The 10,546-nt window shown below is 32.1% G+C and overlaps 1 long non-coding RNA gene across 1 annotated transcript; it reads left to right on the top strand.

The window, feature by feature from the left end:
- Positions 1-1,195: 1,195 nt before the first annotated feature.
- On the top strand, positions 1,196-10,318 carry LOC118350528 (uncharacterized). The gene is made up of 2 exons (XR_004804492.1): positions 1,196-1,298; positions 10,042-10,318. It is a non-coding gene; the product is annotated as an uncharacterized LOC118350528 (long non-coding RNA).
- The last annotated feature ends 228 nt before the right edge of the window (positions 10,319-10,546 follow it).

Raw genomic sequence — 10,546 nt, 5'->3', positions numbered from 1 at the left:
TTATTTAAAAAATATAATAACAGTACTACTTTTTCTGAAGTATATGTGAGAGGACTAATGTTTTGTGCCCAGTATATAAGACTTCAATAAATGTTAGCTAACTTCTCTCTCCCTTCGAGAAAACTAAGTTTTCTACCTATTTATTGGCCTTAACTCTTCTGTATAACAAGTAGTTGGAGAAACTGGAGGGAATTAAAGATTATTTCTCTACAATATCTTTAAAATTAATTACAACTTTTGAATATCATGGAATTCCCACTTTGGGTAAATCACTCTTCTTGGCCTGAATTACAATGCCATTGTATAGCCCTAGTATTTTCTTCCCAAATAAAACATAATTACTTTAAAGAAAAAAAATTTTTCCAAAGCTTTTCTTTTAGTTTTCTAAACTTACCACCTTATCTCAGAATGCTGGAACTGATTTGGTACCATGACAAATTCTAAAAGAGCTAAGCTTTATAATGTAATTGTATTTATATAGTCACTCCTGTGCTAACTTTAAGCACTGACAAGTTACTCTTCTAGGACGATGAAGATAAAACTACTGATGGCAATAAGTTTCAAAATTTGAATTCAGTAGTTTCATCTCTCTCTTATTTTCCCTAATAATTGACAATACTTCAGTTTCATTTGTCAAGTACCAACTCATTTTTCGATGAGAATTTTCCAATCAATGTTACAGCTTTGTTGGAGAAAGGGATAGACTTTCTTTTAAAAAAATTTATTTAAATTCAGTTAATTAATATATAATGTATTATTGCTTTTAGAGGTAGATGTTGGTGATTCATCAGTCTTATAACACCCAGTGCTCAGTACATCATGTCCTCCTTAATGTTTATCACCCAGTTACTCCATCTCCCCACCCCCTTCAGCAACCCTCAGTTTGTCTCCTATAATCAAGAGTCTCTTATGCTTTGTCTCCCTCTCTGATTTCACCTGGTTTTATTTTTTCCTCTCTTCCCCTATGATCCTCTGCTTTGTTTTTTAAAGTCCACATATGAGTGAGATCATATGATAATTTTCTTTGTTAATGTTGGTATCCTCATAAAAAATTATATGGGCTTTTTTGTATTTCCCAGCAATCTTAGAGTCAGTTTAGAGCCGTATGAGTACCTCTGACCAATGAAGAGTGAACAGAGGGATATATGTCACTTCTGGGCTAGGTCAATTAAAAGCTGCTGTGCTTCATTCACCAGGCTCCTCTACAGCTGAGGAAGCCATGGGTTTCAGATGACATGGCGACAAGCCAGAGGAGAACCAGCCACTCATATCAGACATTCATCATCTCAGGATGGAAGGTAAGACATAAGATGTTAGAGTTTGATTTATGTGGCAGCTAGCTTGATTTAAACAGTGACTTGGCTGTTGTAAAATTTATATTTTTGAGAAGCAAATTTTACGAACATTTGAGGACTGATATTAGTTCCTTTCAGAGATTATAGTTAATTGTATGTTTTGTATGTTGGTGGGATTTTTTTTTTGTAGTTAATTGTATGTTAAGTGACATTTTGTTAAAATAAAAATAATGTTTTGAGTTAAGAATGTAATGAAAGCTGGAATATTTTTAAAATTTATTATTAATTGTCAGTAAAGATGGTGTCACTCAAAACTCAACTCACATACAGCCCTTCTTTCCCAGAAACCTGTTAAAATTCTCTAGGCTGCCCAAACTTCGAGAACCAAGGATCACAACAAAGATAGATTTTGTATGTATTAGTTATTTCCTACTTATGATGAATTATTTCTCCAAATAAATACAAATCTAAGGTGCTCTATAACAAGTCTCATTTTTTAATAATGAGTAAATTAAAAATTATCTTTACTTACATATATGACGTTTTAGCAGTTTTCTTTTTTTAAGAATTTATTTATTTAGGGACGCCTGAGTGGCTCAGTCAGTTAAAGCATCCGATTCTTAGTTTCAATTCAGGTCGTGATCTCAGGATCCTGGATTTAACCCTGAGTTGGGCTCCATCTTTAAAAAAATAAAAAATTTACTTATTTAATTTGAGAGAGAGAGAGCAAGAGAGAGTATGACTGGGGGGAGCACAGAGAGAGGGAGAAAAAGATTCCCCACTGAGTAAGGAGCCCAACACTGGGCTCAATCCCAGGATCTTAGGATCATGACCTGAGTTGACGGTACCAATATACCATTGGTACAATACACCACCAAAGCTATGGAATATGTCTATTTAAAAATGTTCTATAGGTGTAATGGTATATTATACCGGAAGAAAAAACCTTTAATCTTTTCACATTTTTATGGAAAAAAATTCTGCATCTAGGTTAAAACAGCAAACCTACTACCATGCCCAAGAATCCACCACAGGAAGTAAAAGCTTTAAGCTCAATGACAGGTAGAAATTACTTTCCCAGGCAACTAAACATTTTTTTTTCTCTATAGATATAGAAATCTCTTTGAAGGAGCACCCTCTCTCTACCTCTGCCTGCCACTCTCCCTGCTTGTGCTCTCTTTCTCAAATATATATATATATATATATATATATATATATATATATATATATATTTTTTTTTTTTTTTTTTTTAAAGAAAAGAAACATCTTTGGAGTTAATAAATCTGAGACATATTAAGAAACTGGATGGATAACTAGTCTTCACAAAAAATACTGAGTATTTAAAGGCAATTGTTATGAATGATATAGCTAATGAAATACCTGTTAAATCTTTTGTAGTTCAAAAACCAGGTGAAAAAAAGTCCTTGTGCAAAGGGAAAGTTCAGAAAAGTCTCTAGAAAACAATTTAAATTGAGATACATTCTCTTTACCAAATCTGCCCAGCTCTCCAAGGTAAACATTCTGAGTCTTTTGTAAATAGCCAAGGAACCTCTGATGCTCCAAAGCAATCAGAACCTCAGCTACGCATTCGATTCCAAATAAAGCTGATCTTCATAGAGAACAGCAAAATAACAGTAAATATCAAGATACAAGTTTTGAAAGCATAGCTTTTTTAGATTTGAATGGTAGTGGCTGGCCCATTTGCTTCATTACTTATTGCCTATTCAGTCTTAGAAATAGTAAATATAAACCAACTATATTTAGATTGAAGAAAGTAAAGGATACCTGGGTACCTCCTTTTCTACCTTTAATCAAATTTAGCAGAAGGAAATATTGTGGAATGTAATGTTTAAGAATGCACCTCCTCTTAAAATTTATTTGAACATTAGACTAGGCATAATTTTAATTTATAATAGATTTTCAAATAACTTGAATATTTGGCCACATAGTATTTCACCTACGATTCTCAAATCCAAGTACCATAAGGTAATAATGATTAATTTAAGCCAAAGGAACCTAATAAGAGGATATTGGTAGCTCACAGGCCAATTGAACTCCAAGCTAAAAAAAAAAAAAAAAAAAAAACAAAAAAACACCAGGGACATCTGGAAGTTTAGTCAGCAGGAACTACAACAATGATCTAATAGAACAAATAATTTGGTGAGAAGCCTGCATGTGTGAAGACTGACCTAAGCCTGAAGGGCACCTGTTTATTTTGCCTTTGCATCATTCATTACTTTAATTACGGTAAAAGCTGTCTAGCTGGATTAGCACACAGCATGTCCTGCTCTCTGAATGAAATAATTCTAATTGATTTGAAGGGTTTGTGTGTGTGTGTGTGTGTGTGTGTGTGTGTGTGTATGGGTGGGTTGTTGTGTGGATGTGGGTGTAGATGTGTGTATGGGAGAGAGAGAGAGAGAGAGAGAGAGAGAATGAGAGGGAGCCTGATCCAACACACTCTGCTCTTTGATTACCCAATATTCTTAGAAACTCTCTACCCATTTGCATTTCTAAAAGTGACTGTTAAATATAAAGCAAAAAATTACTTCAACAGCTAGAACCCCACTTCCTTTGTCTGTTTCTGTATTACTCAAGTCCCTTACAGTAGTGATATCCTGTGAATCTAGTATTATTGTGCAGTAAATGGGATATCTATCCTTCTACCTTAGCCAACAAGCAAATACAAAACTAATTTTAGATTCATGGATTAAGCTTATCAATGACAAAGAGGAGTCTTGAGAAATAGAATAATGAATATAATTCATAGTTCTTACAGAGATGAATTTCCTATTAATATTATACATAAAATATTTCTTATTGAGAGGGATTCCCAAATTTTTTAACATCATCTTGAATAAGACCCACCCATTCATTTATGGGATGGTTCACTATTAAAATTTTTACTACACTAATATTTTCTGGTTTTTCCTCAATGAAGCACTTGTCCATTAATACCCTTCCCTTGACCATCTATTCTTAAGTTAATGAGAATATTCAATTATTGATCATTTAACTTTCCTAGTGCCTAGAAGAACTGAAACTCTTTTCTTAAAATAATGTTGGGCTAATAAATAAGTAATGTTCAAGTTGACATGGGATAGCCTGTCTTAGCAGGGATTTATTGGTGGGGGCCATCCATGAACAGTATTCTATTCTCACTCTAAGTGTGCTGGACAAATTACTGAAGAAAAAATGATAAACAAACAAATTGGGTTCAGCCACCACTTTCATGCTGATATTTTTTAATGCCATAACAAAAACCACATCTTCTTTCCTGCACTTTAAACTTATACTCCCAACAGCGTCCTGTCCCTTCTCTAAGCTCTTTCAAAGTCAATCAATCAAAAAGAGAATGTATCTACTTCTTTCTAAATTTTTGGTTTTCTAGAATGTATTTTTATACTAGTGAGTAGAATTATTATTGAACATGACACATTTATTAGAGATTTGGAAGTTATCTAAGACTCATCTTTATTCTTCATCAACTTATATTGTTTATCAAATCAAATTTGTCTTAACTTTTAAATTTGTTTCAAATCCCTCTTCTCTTTTTCAAACATACTGTCTTCAACTTAATTCAGTACTAAATATAATGAACTTTCAGATTGCTTTTTTCACATTTCAAATCCATTCTCCATTTTTTTTTACTAGAGTGAATTTTCAATAATTCATTGGAGAGGATATGCTTCCCTTACTTAAAATTTTTCAGTGGTACTCCCTTGCATTAAAAAAAATCAGAATTTTTTTATTTTTTATTTTTTACTTTATTTTTTTTCAGAATTTTTTTAGAATGGCATATAAAATTCGTTCTAAAATAGCCCATGCCTAACATTCTAGCTTCCTCTCCCATCATCACTATATACTTCCTTTTCCTTTAATCATAAGAATCAGTTTAGATCTTACAATGTTCCCTGTTCTTTTACTTTTGATGCCTTTGTTCATTATTTGTCCTCTCTAAGTTCACATAGGTAACTTCTTTTCCTTCAAAGTGTTTGCATCATTTGAAGATGACAGGGTGAGATTGGCATTCTGCCTCAATCTCTTTCTTTTATATTACACCAGTTATTCAGTGCCATGAGTCTTATTCAACTGAATGTCATTAAGATCAATCACAACCTATGAATGAACTTTCACAACAGAATAACACCAGCCTCAAAATAGTAATATTAATAAGCATTTATTGAATTCTTACCAAGTAAATACTAGGCTTAATGGTTTGTACATATCATTTCATTTATCCCCATGAGAATAAACTGACCATTGTTACTACTGACAGCCTCTCTGTTTGCCTTTATTTGAATTATCCAGCAGCATTTAACACAATTCATTGCATTCTTTTCTGGAATGTATATTCTCTCTCTCCCTCTCTCTCTCTCTCTCTCTCTCTCTCTCCTACTTTTTTTCACTGTTAGACTATAGAGTATATTAGGACTTGCTTATCCCATATTTTCTCTATTTTCCAATCACTTCCTAGGTGATTTTATTTGGTCTCATGGCTTTTAGCATATTTAAAATGTTAGTGACTACCCTATATTTATTCCAACATAGACCATTTATATTAACTTCAGATTTGAAGTTATAAATCCAGCAATTTACACAAATTCTTTACTTAGATAGCTAACAAGCATTTCAAACAGCACATATGTGACAAGAAAGTTTTCATTTCTAACCCTCTTAATCTAATTCTGTAGTCTTTTATATCTCAATAAAAGACAACTTCATTTTTCTAGCCTTCTTATCACAAAACACAGAATTATTTTTCATTAATTCTGTTACTTGACTATCCAGATGTATCTGAAAATTTTATAGTCAATAGCTTCTAAAAATTCAGAATTAATTTATTGCCCACCACTCATTCTCACTTTACATTTTACAACTCACTCATTTCTAGCCACATTGGCCTCTTAGCTGTTTCTTAAAATGGTAAGCTACAACCTTACTGCTGCATACCTTTACATTTACTGTTCCCTCTTCCAAATATTTACAGTTTGCTGCATTTAGGCCCCTATTCAAATAGCACCTTATCAGTACAGTCTTCCACACCTTCCAACTACATTAGAATTGATTTATAAGCAACTTTTGCCGTCTTTTCCTTTCATTTGCTATCCTACTCAGGCTACTTTCTTTTTTCCTATGACATTTCTCATTCTGTGGTGTATTGTATATTTTCTATCTGTTTGTTATCTGTATAGCCTACTCCATCACCATTATTATAATTTAAGGTCCATGAGATCCAATGATTTGGACTTTCCTGTTAACTGTTCTATCTGCTGAGTTAAGGACAACATCTAACAACCTGAAGGGGATTGTGGTGAGCACTTTCACTGCCTATTAGAGCGAATCTATTCTTTCATCACATGGATAATTGTTCTTTCTTAGTACTCTGAAGTTAGTGGTGGACATACTACATGCTTTGTCAAGGAAATGTGAATGAAAATGCTAAATGTTATTTCTAGGTGGCTGCATTTAATTGTTGATTCTTGACTCTTCAACCTCCTTTTTCTTCCTTGTGGGAAGTTCGTGGAAGTTCATGTTCATAAAGAGGTGCTAAAAGATTGCAGCATCCTGGAATGCTCAGTGTACACATGGAGGATCCAGAGTGGATTTGCAGGACAGGGAAGTAGGGAAGTAGACTTGTGGTATGTAAGCACTGAGAGTTAGGAAGTATATTACCATAGTATAACTCATCCTATCAACAGGTGTCATAATCAGTAACTATGTGTTGAATAATTGAATAAATGATCTCTATTTAGTAGAGGTGGAAGCAAAGTCACAGTGAAGGTATGTTTTTAACTTAGAGTTGTCAATGGCAACCTGGAGTCAAAGCCAGACCACATGCAATATTTAAAACATGCAGTAATCATTTTAAGCAAGAGAGATAAACTGTTTATTTTATAGTTACTTATAATATAAATCAGTGACAAACAGATCATAATCCAATAACTGACTTAAAACAATGTTGACAAAGACACACTACAGGAAAAATATCTGGTTTTCTCAAGTTTTCTTCTATGTATTCTGAAATTATTTGAAAGTTAATGTCTAGGACTCTGTTATCTTAGAGACCTAAAGAACAATACTTCAGTGCCATGAGATTTAATTCAATATTAATCATTGTATATTTAAAGGTCAATACAACATGCATTAGACAGTACTTCTCTGTCTTCTGTATCTAAGTGGTTTTTTTAAAAAAGATTTTATTTATTTTATTTATTTATGAGAGACGCAGAGAGAGGCAGAGACACAGGCAGAGGGAGAAGCAGGCTCCCTGCAGGGAGCCTGATGTGGGACTCAATCCCAGAATCCTGGGATCATGCCTGAGCCAAAGGCAGATAGATGCTCAACCACTGAGCCATCCAAGCATCCCTTCTGTATCTATTTTTTTTTGATGGAAGAGATTGCACATGATTGTATCTCATAAAAGCATTTAATAATAATTATTTGAAATTAATTTCAGCATTCACAAAAATGTTTGCTTTCTTTCAGGAAGAAACAAAATTTAAGTAAGACAATATATCTCTCAATACCTTATTTTCCAACTCTTGAACTCAAATGCAGTATATAATTACAGAACGGAAGGTTTTTGGTAATATTTACATCTTTATTTTAGATTTCAGAAGTCTCTTTCTCTCTTCTTTTCCCTCTTCTCTTAAAAATCTCTAATTGACTTTCTTTGGACTACATCCTATGTTGTTGGACTATATCCTATGTGTAAGACCTTAAAGCTTATTTCAGTTAATGGGATGTTCACTCCAAAAGAATTGAAAGCTCAAAATAAATAAACAGGAAAACATCATTACTTTTTTTTTCTTTTTTTTTTAGAGAGAGAGAGAGAAAAGTTGGGGAGGGGCAGAGGAAGAGGGAGGGAGAGAATCTTAACAGGGATGGAGCCTGAGGCAACTGCTTGATTTCACAATCCTGAGATCATGACCTGACCCAAAATCGAGAGTTGGACATTTAACCAAATGAGCCACCCAGGTGCCCCTATAACAAATTGTATTAGACCCCAAAATAAAAGCTGTTATGATTTGATATGTTTCATTTTATCTGCTATAGATATCATTTTGATGCTTTATTTATAATATGTTTGTATTTACTTCCTTTTTTATGTCAGTAGAGAATTATTGGAAAATACAAAAAAGGGGGAAAAGGAGCAATTCTTAAATACTCTAGACTGTTTCATAATGCTTTACTCCATTGCATTTACACAACTTTTGATCTCTTTCTTCTCCTTTTAGTGTTTTTTTTTTTTTTTCCGTTGAAAAGTATGGGGAAGAGAATTTCATTATAGGCCCTTATGACTTAATTGTAATGTTAATTTTTAGCAACTTTTAAATCTACCGATTAGCCTATTTGACATTAAAACCCAACATTGTAATATTTTTGTTAGCTAAGATTTTCATAAATATCTGACCATTTTGAAATTAAAAAATGTTCTGTCTAAATATATAATCTTATTATACCAATCCAATAATATAATAATATCTAAGTCCTATAAGCCTGTTCTCATATATATAGAAAAACCTTACTTTCATACATGAAGAAGATATACAGTTTTAGAGGTTTTACTCAACCATTTCACATTAGAGAAACAACAACAAATTTCATTTTTATTGCACCTTTGGTTTACTAATACATATAGTTTTAAATTCATCCAATAATCACAACTAGTCCTTTGCTACTTTTCTAATCATGTCCTTAGTGAATAAACCCTTTGACAGGTTCCTCAAAATTATTCATGTGAGAATTACATGCTCATCAGTTATGTATGTATATATTTGACCATTCAGTGACAGTTTGTCTGGGTATAAAACCCTTAGATTATAGTTTATTATTTTATAAGTAATGCTTCATTCTTCTTTTGAATTCAATGTTGTTGTAGAAATGTTTGATGTCAAACTGACTTTCTATACCTTTTAACTGTTTTAGTTTTTGTGCTAGAGGCATTGAGGATTTTGTTTTTCCTTTGAAGCCCAGTTTTACTGATATATTTCTCAAGTGGACTAGATTAATTTTTTTCAAGTATAAAGTATATACTTCCTATATACAGATTTTCTTATTCAGGAACATAAATTTCTTTTTTGGGAAAAAATAAATTTTACATTTATTGGGCCATTGTACCTATATTTTTTTTTCTTTTTACTTCCCCTTTTTTTTGATTTGGGTTTCTTGGCTCTTTTAAGTTTGATCTTCTATATCTCTTACTATCATCTACTCTATTTTTATTATATTCCATATTTCACAATTTATTTAGTCTCCAGTTTCTTTCCAATGTTATAGTTTCATATTTTCTGATTACTTAAACCTATCTTTCATGCTTTTATTTATATTTCTATGTATTATTGTAATGATATAATTATATATTTATGTTGTGATTATATATTAATATATAATATTATTATATTATATTAGATCATATTAATATAATATTAATATAATATTAATAATAGTACAATTATAAAGCATATATGATTATATATGCTTGTATTAATATCATATTAATATCATATTAATAATAGTACAATTATAAAGCATATATGATTATAATAACAAATTGTTATTTCACAGCTTCCTTTCACTATGTAATAATTAGTCCATTCATTTTATTCATGTTGAAATCATAAAAGATAAATAATTTGCTCAAGATATATCAAGTAAGCACCAGAGCTAAAAGGCAAACAGACTGCCATCTCATTTAAACAATATACTAACATCTCTCTCTCTCTCATGTTTTCACCTTCCTCAGATGTTTTCACAGTCATATAAAGAAGCTTGCTATAATCTCTGGAAGATTAGATATCATATGGGAAAGAATCAAGGTGGACAGAGTAACAACCCCAATAATCAACCAGCCAGGTTCACAGGACTCTTCAGGACAATCCAGCTGAAGCCAACATTATAACTGACCAAAATTGGATGACCAAGGCCAGCCAGAACCATGTGATACACAGATAAGATATTCCAGACTGGTTCCTATCCAAATGGCTAATCCACAAAATAAAGAACATATAAGTGGTTATTGATTTAAGCCTCTACGTTTTAATGTAGTTTACTATGAAGTAAAAGATAACTGCTACAATATGCATTTATATTTGCCTAGAAGAAAGATGAAGAAATATGCACATCAAATTTTATACTGCTTAATTAAAGGTAGAAGAAATTATACCATCTATATGTGAAAGAGGAAAATATTAATATATTCTTAAAAGTAGTATGTCAGGAGAGAATGCTTATTGGCTATTTTCACTTTT

This window comes from Canis lupus, chromosome 14 (assembly GCF_003254725.2).
Source record: "Canis lupus dingo isolate Sandy chromosome 14, ASM325472v2, whole genome shotgun sequence".
Classification (NCBI taxonomy): Eukaryota; Metazoa; Chordata; class Mammalia; order Carnivora; family Canidae; genus Canis; species Canis lupus.
This window is presented reverse-complemented; position numbering and strand designations above follow the sequence as displayed.